Source organism: Canis aureus, chromosome 15 (assembly GCF_053574225.1).
Source record: "Canis aureus isolate CA01 chromosome 15, VMU_Caureus_v.1.0, whole genome shotgun sequence".
Taxonomy (NCBI): Eukaryota; Metazoa; Chordata; class Mammalia; order Carnivora; family Canidae; genus Canis; species Canis aureus.
Genome location: NC_135625.1, coordinates 808,826 through 827,748, shown reverse-complemented (window position 1 = coordinate 827,748; position 18,923 = coordinate 808,826). Strand labels below are relative to the sequence as shown.

General features: G+C 45.7%; 1 long non-coding RNA gene across 2 annotated transcripts; it reads left to right on the top strand.

The window, feature by feature from the left end:
* The first annotated feature begins 4,333 nt into the window (after window positions 1–4,333).
* Window positions 4,334–10,462, top strand: LOC144283902 (uncharacterized). Of its 2 annotated transcripts, XR_013352402.1 has the most exons (3): window positions 4,334–4,464; window positions 9,022–9,225; window positions 9,914–10,462. It is a non-coding gene; the product is annotated as an uncharacterized LOC144283902 (long non-coding RNA). The 2 variants fall into 2 exon arrangements; XR_013352401.1 differs by lacking the exon at window positions 9,914–10,462 and having other exon boundaries at window positions 9,022–9,881.
* The last annotated feature ends 8,461 nt before the right edge of the window (window positions 10,463–18,923 follow it).

Sequence of the window (18,923 nt, the reverse complement as noted above, 5' to 3'; positions counted from 1 at the left end):
TCCCCGACGACCCCCGAGCGTCACTGCCGCGATGGCAGCCAGGGCGCTTTTCAGTGCCCGAGGAAAACTAAACACATACGCAACCACCAACTCTGCAAATATTCGATCTAACCTGGGGCTTTTATTTTCGTTCTGATCTTCTTTGGTCAAAGAAAGCTTTGTTTGAATCTAGAAAATACATCGACTCATCTTGTATAATTCTCTTTTGTACCCACACTGCTCCTCGGAGACCTTGCGGAGGGCTCTCGTTTTAGCGTAGACTGTGACCCACGACCCCTAAGCTTACAGGTGTAGCCCGGTCTGCTTATAACTTCCCTAGACTTTCAAGCTTCTCGTCCCTCATGATTTTACTCCAACTGCTTGCCTGACAGTTTATTTGGATATCTGACAAGTATCTAAAAATTAATATTTGGAAAGTTGATTCTTTTCCCCAAAACTCTCTTGTGCCTATAATGGACTCTCAGCTCATCCTCTGCTAGTAATTCTCAGATAATTGAACACTGTCCTCTTCACTTTCAAAGAGCCACAGCTGTCCATAACCAAGTACTTTGAAAAGTTAGAAAACCCACTTAAGATTACAGAATGTAGAATCTTGCAGTTATTATTCTATTTATTTTGTAAATAATGCCTACTTAAAATTCAAACGCTATGTTCTTGTTGGGCTTCACATTTGATGCAGCAAATGTTCTGTAGCATTTCCTGAGCCTCCGGGGAGATCTGAAGCTCGGGCACAGATTAGAGCAACAAGAACTTCCAGCACTTCATAGAAAACAATATATAAAGCAGAAACGAGACAGCGGTTTTCTGAAAATAGGCGTTAACCACCTGGATAAGTTTCCAAACTTTTCTAGTAAAAGCAAAAGCAATTCCCTGTATCATTATTGCTAAAAAATGAAAAAGAGAAACCAAGCAAAGCTTTGTTCTAATTCCCAGACTTCTTTCACTTGTAACTCAGAAAATGCACAACAGACTTCATATTTAGGTTTCATTAAAAACCCTTCTTTGTTTGGTCCCCAGTGCAAGCTTTTAAAAACAGTGTTGAGACAGAAGAAATGATAAAGTTCTCTATTATACAATATTAGAGAAAAGTTTCAATGGGTAGGTTACTTTTCCTAATTACATTCAAAGCAAGAGCATAATAATTTATTCACACGTTAGGGAATGGGGTTGTGATAGCATTTGGTAAAGCTGAGCTAATTAGCTTCCCCAAAAAGGTCAAAATAGGAACACTTTTATCACATTTCTCTGACCTTTCTGACATCCCAGGATTTTCCAACCATCAAATTAGAGCCATGGCAGTTAAAACGTGTAATTAAGCTGTAATTCCTTTTTAGTGGAGAGAGCACATGTCTACTCACTCCTTTTATCCGTGTGCTTTCCTTTAAAGCCATCCCTTTAAGCCAATTCAGAGAAACAGTCATTTTGTTGGGGAATTTATTTTCTCATAGAAAGGGGTATTAGACAAATTGTGAAGGTGGCATTACTATTGATTTAATTGCTAAGCAGCAACCTGCTGGTCCACGCACCTGTGCAGAATCAAAACATTGGAGGCTATACCAAGAGTGACCCAGAGCATATTTAACAATTTTAAGCATATGATCAACATCTTCAGAATTAACTCCATCAGGCATCAACCTGCACAGCGATCGAGGGCATTGTTGTGAATAGTGGGGGCTGTTGGCTCCCTGGAAAGAGAGTGTGCACACTGGAATATTTTTCCTTTGATTTTTAGGCAGGTATAACATTGATCAAGTGCACAAGGCTTGAGTGTAAAAATCAACATATTTTTATGAATGTTCACTCCCATGGAACCAGCACCACGATCAAGATAAAGACTATTTCTACTATTTGTACTACTACCTTCGCCAACAAAAGACTCCTTTTTGTCCCAAACTGGACATACTTCTGTCTGAATTGAGGGTGAGCACTACTCTCATATCTATCCACACTCTTTAATTTTGCCAGTGTTTGAACTCTGAGAAATAGAGTCAGACATGTACACCGTGCTCGGCATCTTTTGTTCACCATAATGTGTTTGAGCTCCATCACCTGGATGCATGTGGCAGCGGTTGCCTTCTTTCCTTTGCAGTGAAGCAGTTCACTATGAGAACATCCCAAAATTAATTCATCCATTCTCTAGCTGATGGACATTTGGGTTTCTTACAGCTTTGGGCTATTATGAATAAAGCTGCTGTTGACATAACGTCTTTTGGTGAATATGAACATCTATTTCTGTCAGGTATTTACCTAGCAGTGGAAACACTGGGTATTAAGATGCTGACAAACTTAATTTTAGTAGATATTACCAGTTTTTCAAAGGTGTGAATCAGTGATGTGTCTTCCCAACACATGGGAGTTCTGGTTAGAGATAGTACCTAGAGCTAAACATGAGAAGAAGAGCTGTATGAGAAAATATTGAAACAGGCAGGTTTTCTAAGTGATACCAACCCCTAGGATGCCTGCATGGCTCAGTGGTTGAGCATCTGCATTCAGTTCAAGTCGTGACCCCAGGGTCCTGGGATCCAGTCCCACATCGGGCTCCCCACAGGGAGCCTGCTTCTCTCTCTGTCTATATCTCTGCTTCTCACTCTGTGTCTCTCATGAATAAATAAATAAAATATTTTTTAAAAATGATACTACCGGGATCCCTGGGTGGCGCAGCGGTTTGGCGCCTGCCTTTGGCCCAGGGCGTGATCCTGGAGACCCGGGATCGAATCCCACGTCGGGCTCCCGGCACGGAGTCTGCTTCTCCCTCTGCCTGTGTCTCTGCCTCTCTCTCTCTCTCTGTGTGTGACTATCATAAATAAATAAAAATTTAAAAAATGATACTACCTACTAATCATAAGGGAAAAATTGATAATTGGATTATTTGATCATTAAAGTTAAGAATTTCTGCTTATCAAGAAATACAACAAAAAGAATGACACGACAAAAGCCAGAATCGGAGAAAAGTCTTGCAATCTATCTAATAAATGACTTGTATCCTAAATATATGAATAACCCCTACAAATTAATAAGAGAAAGAATAAACAACCCAATTAAAAATGGGCACAAAGCTTGAACAGGCACTTCCCAAATGATGCTGTCCAAATATGGCTAACACATCACCAAATTTCTCAGAGCTATTCGTCGTGAAGTAAATGCAAATTAAAACATAAAAAAACATAACCCCATCAGAATGACAAAACTTACATGGCTGACAATTTCCTGTGTTACTTAGGTATGGAAGTTTACTTTTTTATTTTTCCCTTCATGAGGATAGGTTTAAATGCATTCAGCCACAACTTGCCTCTGTCCCTTTTGACCTACAACATTCCCTAGTTAGAGAGCTAAGTGTGGAAATGCTACAGTTTACACTCCATGGTGTAACCAACCTGAATGGGAACTGGCTCTATGTTACAGGCACAATCAAAGGGCTAGTGAGGACTTTGGGCACATTGATATCATGACACTAACCAACTAATCCACTAAAAAACTACTGAGCAATAAACATCCAAAAAAGATAGCTAACAAGTTTAAATGTCTATCCATTTGGCTTTACTATGATTGTTAAAAAAGGGATCTTTATAAACTTCAAAACTATAAATACCATGTAATCAAAATGCCTATCTGATACCTTAATCCATTTTACAACAATCCAACCACGTGTTAACGTGGCCTACGCTAGAATGTGCCCAGCGGAGGAGATGCCATCTTCTGAGACAGTGCATTCCTTCTTTGGCCAGTTCAGACTCTTTCAAAGACTTGCTAAGAAAAATATATGCCCCCTGGTAATTCCTACCAGTTGGCTTATGTTTTACTTACCAGGCCACACAAATCCATCATGTCTGCCTTTGCAACAGTATTTACCATCTTTGTGTAAATAGCTATCAATTGCTCACTAGCACATGTATATTTTAAAACTTAATAGTAATTTACTGTCCCAATGGAAGCTAAATCACCTTCAAGAATATTAATATTTTGAACAAAATATACCATGCATGACATCCAATTGTCCTTTGTAACTCTAGGAAAGTGCTGGACTTTTTGTTTTATTTTCCATATGTGTGATCTTTATCCACACCCAGGGATATTGAAAAGTAAGTCCTGGGATGATTGCCCTGATTAACACAGAGGCCTTGAGGCCGAGGTAAGTCAGCAGCAATTGAGTTACCAGGAAGCACAGAGCAGCAAAAACAAGGTCATTTCACTCTAAATGTCTCCATATGGTGCCAACTCTACCAAGGAGCTATTTCTTAACAGAATGTTTTCCTGTAAGCTTCAGGAGGCGTCCTACTTCAGATGGTTATAAAAACAGCAACAGACCTTACTTGATGACGTTAATTGAGCTGAACTCAGAACAAACATGAGGAAGGAAGGACCAGAATGGTGGGGATGGATCAGAGCAGCATGCAAGGCTGTGTGAGGATTGCACGGAAGGGAAAGGAGCCAGGAGCTGCAGGACTTCCCTACTGTCTGACTCCGGTGAGTACCACACCCTCACTATTTCTGATACATTTGCATCCACAACCAAACCGCAAGTTCTGTAGCTGTAGAGGATGTGTGGATAGTGATCCTCCTCCTATCCGGCTGTTGTGTGGCCTCACAAAATGACTCCATCGCCTGGCTCTGTCCTTGAAGATAACCTGCTCATTGTACTGGCCTCACCAGGTATCGGGCAGCAAAGACCAACTGGCGTCCAGCATTTCCATTCAAGACCAGCTGCTCTAGCAGGGACACTGCCCAAGGGTCCATCACTAGACCCGTTGCCTAAATACTGCTGTTGTCTCCAGCCCTGAAACACTCTCCCCGAAGCTAACGATGCACTTGGACTTGTGTCTTAGCAAGCCAGCCTGACTTTCTGTTCTTCACCTGGCCAAGTCAGCTCCTTATTAACCTACCAAGTTCTGTCTTGGTGAATAGTCACAGAACTCATTCCTAGGGCTAAGTCTGGAAATAGAAGTTTTCCAGCAATAGTTTCAACTTTCTGCCCTCTCCTACATTTGATCAAATTCTCCCCATTTCAGTTTTGAATTTGTATTGCAGAATGAACTAGTTTACCCTAAGCCAAAGTCCCACCCCCCCACACGTTTCCCCATGTGACATCATTGCATCATGTTTATTTGAGAGGTTATTGGTGGTCTTTGTATACGGTATTGGCAAGTGTGCAACAGATTATCTGTAAATCCTCTAAATTAGGTAAGTAATATTGTTGAATACTACATTGATTATTTTCCTTCAGCTCTGTGTTTCTAAGATCAGCTCTCATTGCTGTACATACAGTCCATTGCCTCTAACTGTTGCTTAGCATGGATTCATCATATTATCACAGTCTGATTTCAAGTGATGAAGGTGTCCATTATCCTTGATTCCCTATCATCCTGAATAATGCTGCAAACAACATCCATATATGTGCTTCCTTATGGCCTGGGTGACAATGCAGAAAAAGTATTGGACAAATTCTGACACCATTCAAGATTAAAAAATGGATTCACAAAAAAAATAAAAATTAAAAAAATTTAAAAAAATTAAAAATGGATTCAGGAGCTAGGAATATAGGGAAAATACTTCAGCTTGATAAAGAACATTCATAAAAAAAAGAGAGAGAGAGACAAGAAACTACCACTAATACCATACTTAATGGTGAAAGATTGAATAGTTCCTTCCTGATACTGTGACCAAGGCACAGATGTCTGTTATCATCATTCATGTTAAATACTAGGAGTCCTAGTCATTGCAATAAGGCAAGAAAAGGAAATAAAAGGTCCACAGGTTAAAAGGGAATAAATAAAGCTACTGTTATTTGTAGATGACATGATTGCATACAAAGGAAATTCTAATAAATCTAGAAGAAGAAGAAGAAGAAGAAGAAGAAGAAGAAGAAGAAGAAGAAGAAGAAGAAAAAGAAGTGAAAAAAAATTTAGACTGAGTAAGAAAGTGCTACAAGGTTGCAGGATACAAAATCAACACACAAAAATAAATTGCAGTTTTACATACTAACAATAAACATGGAGAAACCAAAATTAAAAACACAACACCATTTATGATCATTCCAAAGGGAATAAATTCTTAAGGAAAAACATAACAAAACAGGTAAGGTTATAATTACAAAATGGTAAAAAAAAAAAAAATGGTGATAAAAAATTAAAAAGGCATAAATAAATGCTAAGATGTATTGTGTGTAGACGGGAAGAATCAACAGATTAAGATGACAGGTTTCCCCATTGATCTATAGGTTAATGAAATCCCTATCAAAATACCGATTTTTTTTTTTTTTGCAGACATAGACAATATTGATCTAAAATGTATATGGAGGGATCCCTGGGTGGTGCAGCGGTTGGCGCCTGTCTTTGGCCCAGGGCGCGATCCTGGAGACCCGGGATCGAATCCCACGTCGGGCTCCCTGCATGGAGCCTGCTTCTCCCTCTGCCTGTGTCTCTGCCTCTCTCTCTCTCTCTGTGTGTGTGACTGTCATAAATAAATAAAAATTTTAAAATAAATAAATAAATAAAATGTATATGGAAAATCACAGGCCCCGTGATGATGAAGAAGAATACAGTGGGAGAATGGCCATGCCCGCTAGTATGGCTACAGCAGTGGAGAGAGCCTGCTGGCAAAGGGATGGACCCACCGAACAACAGAACAGAGAACCCAGAAACAGACCCACACACATCGGCTCCACCCATCTGCCACAAAGGTGCAAAAGCCACTTCGTGGAATTCACTTCAATAAAAGGACAGATTTTTCAGTAAAGGGTGCTATGGACATACAGAAGCAAAACAGTGAGCCTCAGCCTAAACCTCACACCCCATTTAAAAATTAATTTGAAATTGATTATGGGTTTAGTATGAAATCAAAACTGTAAAACTTTTAGAGGGAGAAACAGGAGGAAATCTCTAGGAGTAGACGGTGTCGATGTCACACGGGTTCACGTCTCTGCTCCATAGGGTCATAAATACATCTCCAGGATGTGTCTTCATGCAGCAAAATTTCTGAGGCTTTATAATCTGAAAAAACGTATTTTTATTCCCATGGGTGAATAATCATTTGCTGGATGAAATTTGATCTTGAAGATTCTAAGCTGAATTCTTAGAAATATTCTCTAGGGACGTCTTCTCCCCAGCGCGTCTAGTGAGGACACTGCCATCAGTCTGGGATCCGCCCCTTGGGGTCTGCCCGCACCTGTCGTCAGGAGCCTCACCTGGCAGGACTCTCGCGCTGCCCAGGGCCTCAGGCGCAGAGACGAGCTCTGGGGCCGCGGCTCCCATCCGTGAAGGAGCGGGCAGGAGAGCCGCTCGGGAGAGGGCACAGAGCAAAATGCAAACACAAATTCCTTCAAACTCTCCCCCATTCCAACCAGTGCAAAACAGACTCCATTACAGCCAGAGCTTTCTGTCTCTAATTTCTTGGTAGCTTCCTGGCATCCCTGGGCTTTCTTTCCCACTGATTGCTACTTCCAGTTTGATTTTGAGGGACCTCGAGGCACTGTGCCACTTTTTCAGGATCCATCAGCCAATGATTTTCCTTATTTTGTGTTAAAATATTGGGTGTGGAGCGAAGTATTTCATTTCTGTGCAGACAGAGTCTGGAAAGAGACTTAATTTGCTCTATTTTTTGAGGATTATTACCAATCTAGGTAGCTCCTTTGATCAAAAACATTGTCAGCAACCATTTGTAAGCCTCTACTGCATTTGCCTCGAGGGTTCACTGATTAGGACGTAGAGACCCAGACTTCACATCCCTTAAGGTAATACATCTTATTTATAATAATAGATCTTATAATCATTTTCAAAATAAATTTGCATGCATAGAATTAACGCCACCTTTACTCTTAAATTCCCATCAATGTTATTGGCAGAGGGAAATGTATTTCATCTCAGTTAATACTCACATTTGCAAAAAAATAAATAAATAAATAAGGTTGACAAAATTAAGCAAGTTATTTTGTATGCGTTGATGCCATAGGTGGCACGATACAGTGAGATAATCGAGGTCCCTCAAAATGATAGAAGTCTCAAATAAGTCCTCAGAATAATGGAAATCAGATAATGCTGTTCATCACCAGCCCTGTTTCGAAGAATTCAAGTGATCGTAGCCACATTGTAGTAGACATTGACCCAGAATGTTGACTGATTTTTTTTTAAGTTTTGAGGATTTGGGGGTGCACAGGGGGAGTCTGCAGATGGGCCCCTGGGCCAGTCGGGGCAGGTGCCGCTCATCCCTGCCCGGGACACCGCCTGCTCCGCTAGGCTCAGCCGCGACGCACCGACTGCTGAGCAAAGGGCTTCTTCGGGCTCCTGAATCCTCACTTTTAAAATGGAAATGCGCGCTCTCCTCTCTCAGCCTGGCACTGCGGCGGCACACTTACGCCTTCTCGGCTCCATACGCCTTCGTGTCAGGAAACCCTGAGACTCGGGAACCTGCACGGAAGATCTCCTCCAGCTGCCCCTCCAGCATACGCAGATAGTCTCTTCCAAAATATCAAGAAAAATGTTTCTTAAACAGATTGAGACGAGCCAATTATCCAGTTTTTTTTTTCTTTCTGTAGAGAAATTCAGCAATTTTATCCAACATTCACAGTGATTCGGCCTAAGTATCTTCAAAATCCCGGTCCCTTCTAACTGAAGAGACACTTTTGTATAAGATACATTCTTAATGAGCAAAACTAATTTAAAAATTCACTCCATCCACGGGTCTATTTTCCCAGATAAAAGCAATTACCTTTGTTACCCTTCAGAGGCTGCTTTTCTTCTTTTTAATTCACCGTTTATTTCCTGTATAATTCAATATTAAACATTCTTTAGCTGGCAGGAATATTTAATACGAAACTTTATTATCTTGCTTCTCTGGTAAGACATTCCTTAATTCAATTCCAGAACAATTAAAGAAAAAAATTCCCCATCTTAAAATTGCTTTATTTGTTTTTATTTTTGGCTTTCATATGGCTCTTCCTTCTCCTTGGCCATCCCCCTGGCTTATCTGGGAGTTGACGCTCAGCAAATGTGTCACTGGTGTTACCTTCTTTGTTTTCTGAATTCCCAGCCCTGGAGTGTCGACAGCACCTCCCCACTGAGGAAGTGAACTTCCCACCGAGGAGGAGGCAGGAGCGGCAATGACAGCGGCTCCGGAGACTAAGGGGATGGAGCTGTCAGCCACGGGAAGCCTGGGGACCCGAATTTGCAGGTCAAACATCTGGGCTTTGGAGAATCAGTCAACCTAGGATGACCAAAGAGCACAGATGGAACCGTAAGGACACGGGGGCGGGCAGCGGCCCCGGAATGACCGGGCATGAGCCCCGGGTGGCAGAGGGGGTCTCCAGGGGGAAAGCAGCCGGAGGGACCCAGCACCTCCGTGCAGTCGCCAGGCCTCCGGAGGACTCACCAGGGGGTCTACTCGGATGCAAGTCCAAGATGATCACCGGGCACCTGCAGGGGCCCAGGGCACAGCCGCAGGCTGCCCTTCGGGGTGACCCGACCATCACCATGAGGCTCGTGCACTAGCAGAGGTCACTCTAGGAAGAGCCACGTGGGCCCATTGGAGTGAGACACAGGAAAGGAACTTCTACCTGAATTCCTGGCCGAGGAGGGGAGCAGGGAGGGCTGCAGGCATGAGGTGCTTCAGTCAGGCTCCTACACTGGCAGGTAAAGCGGTGGAAATGAGAGCTAGAATTTGCTTCTAAATACATATGAGTATATAATATGACTTCATATGACGTGACATCACTATAATGCAGTGTGACATAATGTATTATTTTATTATATCTACATATTAAGTAATAAGATAATGTATGTACACACGTAACACATTTACATATGTAATATTTAAGGTTGCCCTTCTACAGATAGAAAGTTTGGGAAGAAGATTTTTACCTATCCAAGATCATAAAAGCCCACAATATCCCAGCAGCGCGTGTTTTTCATTATGTTTAATATAGTCTAGGGCGGTTGGACGACGTCCGTGCCCCCACCTCCCAAAAGCTGTCGTACTGTCTTGCGTACGGATTGTGCTCATCTCAGCTGGAGTAGCCACGACCGCGGAGGTAAACTGAGCGCATTTCCTTTACTCAGCCAGCCCAGGAACCTAACGATAGTATTAACTAAGCCACTAGCATGAGCCATCGGTGATACTCTGTAGGGTCGGCGGGGGAGACGCAGAGACCCCAGCGGGTCGTGGAGCATAGGAATAGTCCTTGAACCAGAGGCCGGGGCGACAGCTCGCCCGCTCTCGGGCCCCCCAGCAGCGAGCCATCCGGGCCTGATGCCTTGTCTACACCCCAGTCCCGACCCCCCTGCCCCCAGCTCAGCGCCGGGGCCCCCACCTGCACCCAGAAGGCAGTGGGCAGAGGGAGCCCTGAGCACCAGCAGGTGCCCCTGGTAACTGACCGGGGTGTGACCAAGGGGTAGCAGCAGGTGGGAGCCAGAGACGCAGGGGCACAGACCCAGGGGTGCCCTGTGGCAGATGCTGGGGCCCGAGCCCCACCCACACTGGCCGCGGCTTTTTAAAAATTGATTTTAAATCAATTTAAATCTCCCCCTCCTGGGGGAGGACCCATGCTGCGTGGCCCACGGCGGAAGGCCTATAGGCCAAGGCCGCGGCACGGGTCCTCCCCCAGGAAGGGAGGAGGCAGGAGGACAGAAGGACCCCGGGGCTGCTCAGGAGAGAGCCCAGCTGCCAAGTTCACTCGCTCCAGGCGGTGCTCCTGACCCTTAGCCGATGACACGGACCCAACCTGTCATTTGGGGCCCCACCACGACCAAGGAGCTCAGGCATCAGGTCTTCCGTGTGCGGCTGGATGTTTGGGAGACAAGAACCCGCCCGGTGACCGCCTTTCCTCCCCGGCTTCCTCGGACCCGGTGCCGGTGCTGGGCCACCTGCGGGTACCCTGCACCCCGCCGCAGGCGTCACCAGGCCCCGTCCTTGCCCAGGATGAGAGAAGGGGGCTCGGAGCAGAGCCCCTGAGAACGCGAGGAGGGAGGAGCACGAGGCAGGTGCGGGCAGCCCTCGGCCCGGGACATCCCTGGAGAGGGTCCCTGGGGCCACTCGACGCCGAGAGGACAGGGCCAGACATGGGGTGACTCCCCGCCCGGGCCTTGCGCTCCGCGACCCCGCAGACCCTCAGCTCCAACTGTCCCGCGCCCTGGGGCCTGTGGCCTGGAGTCCCATCTCCCCACATGGTCCATTACGCGGCCCGTGTCCCCCCGATCGACGACATCCCCAAGGTGAACTCAGGACACAAGCTCCTTCCGTGCACATCTCTGCCCAGCGCGTCGGCCGGGTCTGTGGCTGCCCGCGCGCCCCTGCGCACCTGACCGCCCCTGCTTAGTGGGGGGTCTGCTCCTCCCTTGGCCCCTGTCCCTGCCCTCCACTCGTGTACTCTCTCGCTGTCTCTCTCACTAATCAATAAATAAAATCTTTTTAAAAATGGAAATGCCATATGGTCCAGTAATTCCACAATTCCACTTCTTTACTTCCCCCACAACTCCACTACTAGGTATTTACCCAAAGAAAATAAAGAAACTAATTCAAAGGAGCACCTGCATCCCCGTGTTTATAGCAGCATTATCGACAATAGCCAAATTATGGAAAGTGCCCAAAAACCCATCAGCTGATGAATGGATAAAGAAGATGTGGTCTATATACAAAATGGAATATTACTCATCCATCAAAAAGAGTGAAACCTTGCCATTTACAACAGCGTGGGTGGAGCTAGAGGGTATAATGCTGCGTGAAGTAAGTCCGTCAGAGAGAAGTAGGGGATACCATGTGTCTGAACGGCTTTCCTTTCCTGCTGGCAGGCGTCGACTGAAGCCCAACTGCATTCCCAGCTTTTCCTGATTAATGAGTTCATCTAGGTTTGATCATTTCCAACCAAAAATGGCCCAAATACTATCGATCCGTAATATATACACAGAGCAACTTATTGTCAAAATTGATTAAACTAACGTATAAAACAAAAAAGAGCTATTAGATTTGTGAGAGAGGTCGTTGAGTACCGTGAGTAGAATTCCCTCGTATTTACCGTTCAAATCTTTGAAAAGTGCTCGGTGCTCATGACAGCAGTAGCGTCCTGTTCCGCTGCCAGCACCTGGCTGCGCCCTCCGCTGCCTTTGCCTGTTCGCACCATCAGGCAGGAGGACGAACACTGCTTCCTGGGGGCTTTGTGACGATGATGCCCTTCAGCCGCCAAACACCAATGTACTGATCATGAAAGTCACCAGATCCGTTGAGTAGATCTTTGGCATCTATAAGTGTGAGAAGATCCAGAGCAGAAAGACGATACAGCACAGGATAATGCAGCAGAGATGTTGTTCATGGTGTTGACGACATTGTAGGGATTTAGTCTAAGGGCCTGTAGTTTGCAAGGAGGTCAAGATGACACCTCACTGTACCAATGACCTACCTGCTCAGATGCTTCCCAGGGTAGGAGCCAATAAACCTGAATGACGCACTAAAGATTTCCCCGGCGTACGTCCCATGAACCCAAAGTTGTTCAGAACACGCCATGAGACTCTTTCATAAAATGTATTTCCCTGCGACGGCATTGCACAAGAGGCGCAGCACAAAGGGGTCACTGCCAGGAAGCAAAGGCCCATCTGCATTTCTGTCTAAGATACACAGGGAGTAAAATGTTAACATTTGGGGGGGGGGAAAGAGTTAAAACTAGTGTTCTTGAGTGGGAGAAGGTGACCACCGAGTGACGTGATGCTCCTGGTGGGGATGAAACTGGTTTGAAACGTGCTAAACTCCAATCAGTAGACTTTCCTGTTCCCATTGTGTCGTGTCCAGTACAGAAGAGGACTGCCAGTCAGGTGTATTCAGGATTGAAACGGACTCTCCCAAGTGGAAGTGAGCGCCTCATTGATTAACCCCCTTGTCCGATCACTAATTACTCACAGACGTCCAGCTCTGTAACAGCCCCAGGAGGCGGCGTCCTGGTACAGCAGTGGGCAGCAGCTGGTGACCCACGTCTCCATGGGCTTATTGACTGCTAAGGGAAAGAGGTGGTTGTTCGGATCCCCATAAATACAAAGAGCGTGAAATCTCTAAAACAAGGAATAGTCACAGAAGAGCAAATTTCAAAAGCTACTTGCACTCTATTGGAAAAGTTTTTTGGGAAAAATTGTGCTGAAGTAGATAGATCTCCTAGTGATGCACAGAAATTGGGTGGTTGAAGGGAGTGGGTGGGAAAGAGCACAGAAGGTAGAGGCAAATGTAGATGCAAAGGCCCTGGCGCAGGAGCCTGGACCACAGGCCAACGGTGGTAGGAGGCCACTGGTTTAGCCAGAAGTCTCGGGGGATATGGCCAGTGAGTGCAAGCGGTGCAGTGGATGGCTTCCTGAGGAAAATATAAAGCGCATAGGAAATCGTTCATACGTTGTACAGCTGCATAGACAGGCCAGATCCTCCGGTGTAAGCCCTCAGTATGCACCCGGGCAGACGGACTCTCAGGACCTCAGCAGTCACCCCCACGGCAATGTCCACAGCTGATCTATTTGCGATCCTGCGATGGCCTCCTGCCCAGGAGGTCCGTGTGGACTTCGGCCTGGTTCCTCCACCAGCTGGGTTCCTCCACAGCAGCCAGACGGATGTTTTTCAAAGGTACAGCCTCATGGGTCCTCACTCCAGCCTTCAGTGGTTTCCCATCATATTCAAAATCACAAAGAACAAAACTAACTTTAAGCTGTTATAAAGCCCAAGGGCAGTGTCACCCAGGAGACCTAGAATGTGGGTCCCGTGTGTAGTTTAAAACGATCTTGTAGACACGTTCAACAAGTAAACAGAAACAGGTGAAGTAATTTTAATAATCTATTTCATTCAAGCCACTACGTCCAAAATATAATCATTTCATGGCGTCTTTGGTCTAAAACATACTGAGATATTTTACATTATATTTTGTCCTAAATCTCCCAAATTCAGTGTGCATTCTACAGCCCCATGAAAGACTCCAGAGCGTCATCTTCACCACCGCAGGCAAATTGTTTTTTAATTATGCATCAGCAATGTCAACCGGAGCCGTGGGGTCACATTTCTAGAAATAAAGTGCTCCCGCACAGCAACCGTTCTGTATGATTAAAATGTTAGGGAAATACGTACGTGCTCTTACTGCTTAAATTGCTGCCTGCTCTGACTTATTCACCTCTCTGAATTACAGAGGTAGAGAAAAGAACGAAACGGGCCTAATTGTGTGTGATAGTGCAGGTGTATAAGGCTCATCAAAATGGAAAAATAAAATAAAATACCTATCGGGAATCTTTACATTTGAAAAGGGTGATTCTGCTTAAGAGGACAACGGTAAATTGAAAAGTGTGGAAAGGAAGAGCCCAGGCACAGAACACTCTAAGTCTTAAATACGAGGGAGACAGATGGGGGTAGGGCTGACTGGAGATAGACACCCACCCAGGTACCTTAAGCGCCCGCCTATAGCTTGGCAGAAAGTGGGAAGCCGTGGGGTAGAGAGATGGAAGTACAGATAAGGGGAGGTACAGACCTAAATGTGGGTAGATGTCTAGGTGAGGACAGGAAGGAGGGACGGAGGGAACTACGGAGGTCCAGGGAGGTATAGACAGGCCAGTCATCTAGACAGCTAACCTATCGATGATAGATGACAGATAGACAGATGATAGACATGAAAACCCCAAACCCCGGCAGAGCGCCATCAGGACAGAGCGCTTCCATTGCACTTGGAGAGGACAGTCTGCTGCTCCAAGGGTGACAGGAGATGCGGAGGCCTGAGCCGTGCGCTGTGGCCTCCACCGCAGGTGAGCCCTGGTGGCTGGGGCAGGAGCGGCTCACGCGGCAGCGCCCGGGAGGGACCCCGCAGAGGCCGGGGCACGGGGGCTTTGGGACACGTACGCCCAGCACCGCCCGCATCCGGGTCACTGGCAGGCCGGAGGTGTCCCCGCGTGGTGGAGCCCTAGGCGATCCGTCCCAGCAGTCCGCAGCTGCAGCAGCGATAGGGCAGCTGGGGCCATGTTGGGGTGCGGGGCGGGGCACTGGGAGGGGGGACTCTGCACCCCGCCCTGCGCAGATGCAGCCTCCAGCGCGCGCACCCTGGGGAGCATGCCTGGGTCGTGGCCGGGGAGGCCCGGGAGCCCCCAGGTTGCTCCAATGGCCGCCTCCTGCTCAGCCCTGTGTGTGGAGCACCCACCCCGTTCCTGGAGACCGGGGTGGGGGGACACGAGTGGGGCCCCACGGGCACCTAGGTCTCCCGTGCCTTGACCTCCCACAGCTGTGAGGCCGGGGCAGGGGTCAGCCGGCTGGGGTCGCCGAGTGGCTGCTCCCGGCTTGGAGGGCACTGACCACCAGGCCGGGAGGGGACAGCAGGACAGCTCTGCACTCCACAGGACCCTCGTCCCATCACAGTCCCCCACCCCCCCAGGACCCCAACCAGGCCGAACCCTTCCAGAGGCCTCACCCAACACCCACCCGCTGGGTTAGGGCCTGGACCCCGCCTCCGGGGGACACAGCGTCAGTCCACAGCCGCAGGCACTGCTTTTGTTTTTTTTTTTTTACTGCTTTTGTATTTAATTTAACTTATTTTATGTATTTATTTTTTTAATTTTATTTTTACTGTTCCATGTACATGGAACAGTCAGCGTGAACACCAGCCAATGGTAATAGCAGATTGACCATTTGAAGGCAGCAACATACTGAAGGAGGAGGAGGCCAGACACAGAAGAAGGGGCAGCACCCCAGCCTCCCCACGCCGCGGGGGTCTCAGGCCCCCACAGGTGTGACCCCGCACAGCCCAGAGACACGTGTCCCCAAGTCTCAGGTTCTCTCTCCCCTCAGCTCCCAGTAGGGAATCTATGCCTTTCCCCCGGGGGGGGCCCATGCCGCCTTCCATGCGCGGGGCAACAAATACGCTGAAGAAGTGTTCTTACACTGAAAAAAAAAAAAAAAAAAGAAAGATAGATATTGTGTCCCAAATAGTTTTAGTGACTATCATGGTTAAATAATTGTCCTCATCCTTCTTATTTAAAAAGAGAAAACAAACTGCTTATAAATGCAAAAGAGGCTTTAGATGCCACCGACAAACTGCCTTCCCTTTATTCAAATTAGCAGCGATTCACTCCGTGAGACTCCTGCCCTGCTGCTGTGCACACGCAACATAGTTCAATGCCAAGGTCAGTCTCCTACGGTCACAGGATCGGGAAACAGTAGGAACCGTAATAGACATATATTATTGGAATTGCTACAGGTTCGTGAAAACCTGAAAGTCAAAACTTGTGAATCATGAAGCAATTACAAATTCTGTAAAATGGCCATTTAAATATATAGGATATATTAGGATATATACACAATCTACATCCACCAACAAAACTTGGAGAAGAATGGGTAAAAATACAAAGATGTGGGTGGGTGTGGTGATTCCCTTACGCTAGAAAGGCTCTTTGATGAAAAATACAACCACGACAAATATAGAGGGTTAATATGATTTCTATTGTCTAGTTTTATAAATTTTAAAATACACATACCCCCCCCTTTTTTTTTTTTTACTTTACCTTCCAAAGAGCCAGACGACAGTGGTTTTCTGACTGACATTAACTTCCTTGGATGTATTTGCCCTCACACAGGAGCGGCATGCCCGAATCAAAGTACCGCTTGGTTGTCAAGGATGAAGTTTGAATGTACTTCTGCTATTCTCACTCCGATTCCTTCTGCACAATAACTCACTCTTCATTTTGCTGTATATCACGAGAAATACAAACAAAATATTTGTATGAAAAGAAAAGTTGGTGGTATAAGTTTTGGACAGAGAAAACTTCCTGTGGAAAATCAGCCCGTGTCCCTCAATGAGCTCATTTACGTCTTTGCCTGAGTGAGTCGGCTACAATCTTAGAGGACACTGAGATATTAAGGGGAAAGTGTGTAAGATGAATGAATGTCTTCCCCTCTTTCAAAATCTCCAAAGCACATTGTAACTGATTAACAATTATAAATGTCAACATTTTCTGAAATATGAAACAGATGAATAGAGTAAATTATAGGGAAGCACAAATGTCAGAGTCCCTGAGACGATATGTACAAAAATTTTGATTTCTTAGAGAGTGATTGGTGTTAGCTTCCTTGATAAATAAATAAACTCAAAGGAAGCATAGAATGCAATTAGGTGGTAAGTCCTCAAGTTCTATCTTCTAGGTCAGCATCTTCAAGCTATAACTATAATTCAGCAAAAGGAGACACAGCGTAATTTGGACAACATATCGATCCACTTTGTTGCTGTTGTTTCTAAAAGGCAAAAATATAATGAGCTCATCAGCGTGTCCATTAGGAGCAGAAGAGAAAACATCATTGAAGGAAATCTCCTGCAAGCACACCAAAAGGAATACAGAGAGAAATTTAAAGAAAGTACAAAAAGATGAAAGAACCAAAGGAACGTTGCATTTATTAATAAAAGATGAAGAACGAGGCTTGTTTGATGAGCAAAAGTCGTAAGACAAAACAGAACAAAACCAGCTTAGCTGTAGCTCGGGCAGGCGGGAGAAGGCGTATGAGGAGCATGTGATCAAAGCCTCGCGAGCCAGAGAAGGCAGGTGCGTCGCAAGTCTCCAGCCTCCCACCAACTGCCTTCTTGGTCAGGTGCAGCTGCAGGGTTTTGAAAGATGTGTTTTGGGATGAAAAAATATATATATTTCATATCAATCCTGCTCCAACTGTGGGATTTCTTGTATTGACTCATCTGTGTATGATTATGTCTTGTTTTTTGCAAGTATTTGATTGAAATTTTACATTTTAGCTTAGTGGAATTGTGGTCTTCAGGAGTCTTGGAAATATTATGAATATATTAATAATGCCACATCATACAGTCTCTTCATCAAAAACATGACATCAGGATATATTAAAACGTTGCTAATTAATGTCTGTGCCGTACATCTGTAGGTACTCAGTTGTGGGGCCTGCCTACCCTTCGTCCAGCGGGACTTATGGGGTGTCTACGAGATGCCACAAACTGGCATGATGGAAAGTGTAATGCCTGAGGGAGTAGCGTTAGGAAAAAGACAACCTGGGCTAAGCGGTACAGAGTGACACAGAGCATCCTAAATACAAATCCCAAACCTGAAGAATGAGAGGACGGAGCCAGGGCGAGTGTTCTGCTGTGCAGAAATCACAGGAGGTCAAGGTGATCGAACAGTTAAGCTGGGCTGCTGGCAGGTGGAGGAGAACTAAGCTGGCTCATGGGGCAGCAAAGAAAGATGCGCCCGCTTCCCACCAGGGAGATCTCTGCTGCTGTGGTATTGATTTTGTCCCTGTTTTTAAGACATAATCCCACAGAGAAGATTCCACAATCCACATGCACATATGCGTGTTTATATATCATATATATCTGATTATATAGAGTCAAGATCCATTGCAATAGAACCTGCTCACATATTTAATTTTAAAACCCCTAAAATGAATATGACTCCCTAATGTGACATAGAGGAAAAAATGAAAGAAATAAAGGATGACTTATCATCAGTCTGATATGCATTTCCCTTATAACTGACCATTGAGTTCTACAGTAAAAATAGGATGAAATCGCCGGATGCTTGGGGCTGCACGTGGGGTCTTCATGGTTATACTGGCAGAAATGCAGCCCGACAGGAAGGGGTTTCGCCGACAAATAAATACTGCAGTGCTGTTGAGATCGGAGGCATCCTTCCAAGCAGAATAGCAACGTGTGCTGCGGTTCTCCGTGAAACAATGAGTAGCGTTTTCTCAAATCACATGGTAGCTTAAATGTATGTTAAAACCATTAAAATTATTCATCTTATTTGAAAACTCTGGAGCTAAGTTCTGGGCTCAGGTAGTTATAAGAAGGCTTGTCATCGGGACACCTGGGTGGCTCAGCGGTTGAGCATCTGCCTTTGGCTCAGGGCATGACCCCGGGGTCCTGAGATCGAGTCCCACCTCGGGCTCCTCTCAGGGAGCCTGCTTCTCCCTCTGCCTGGGTCTCTGCC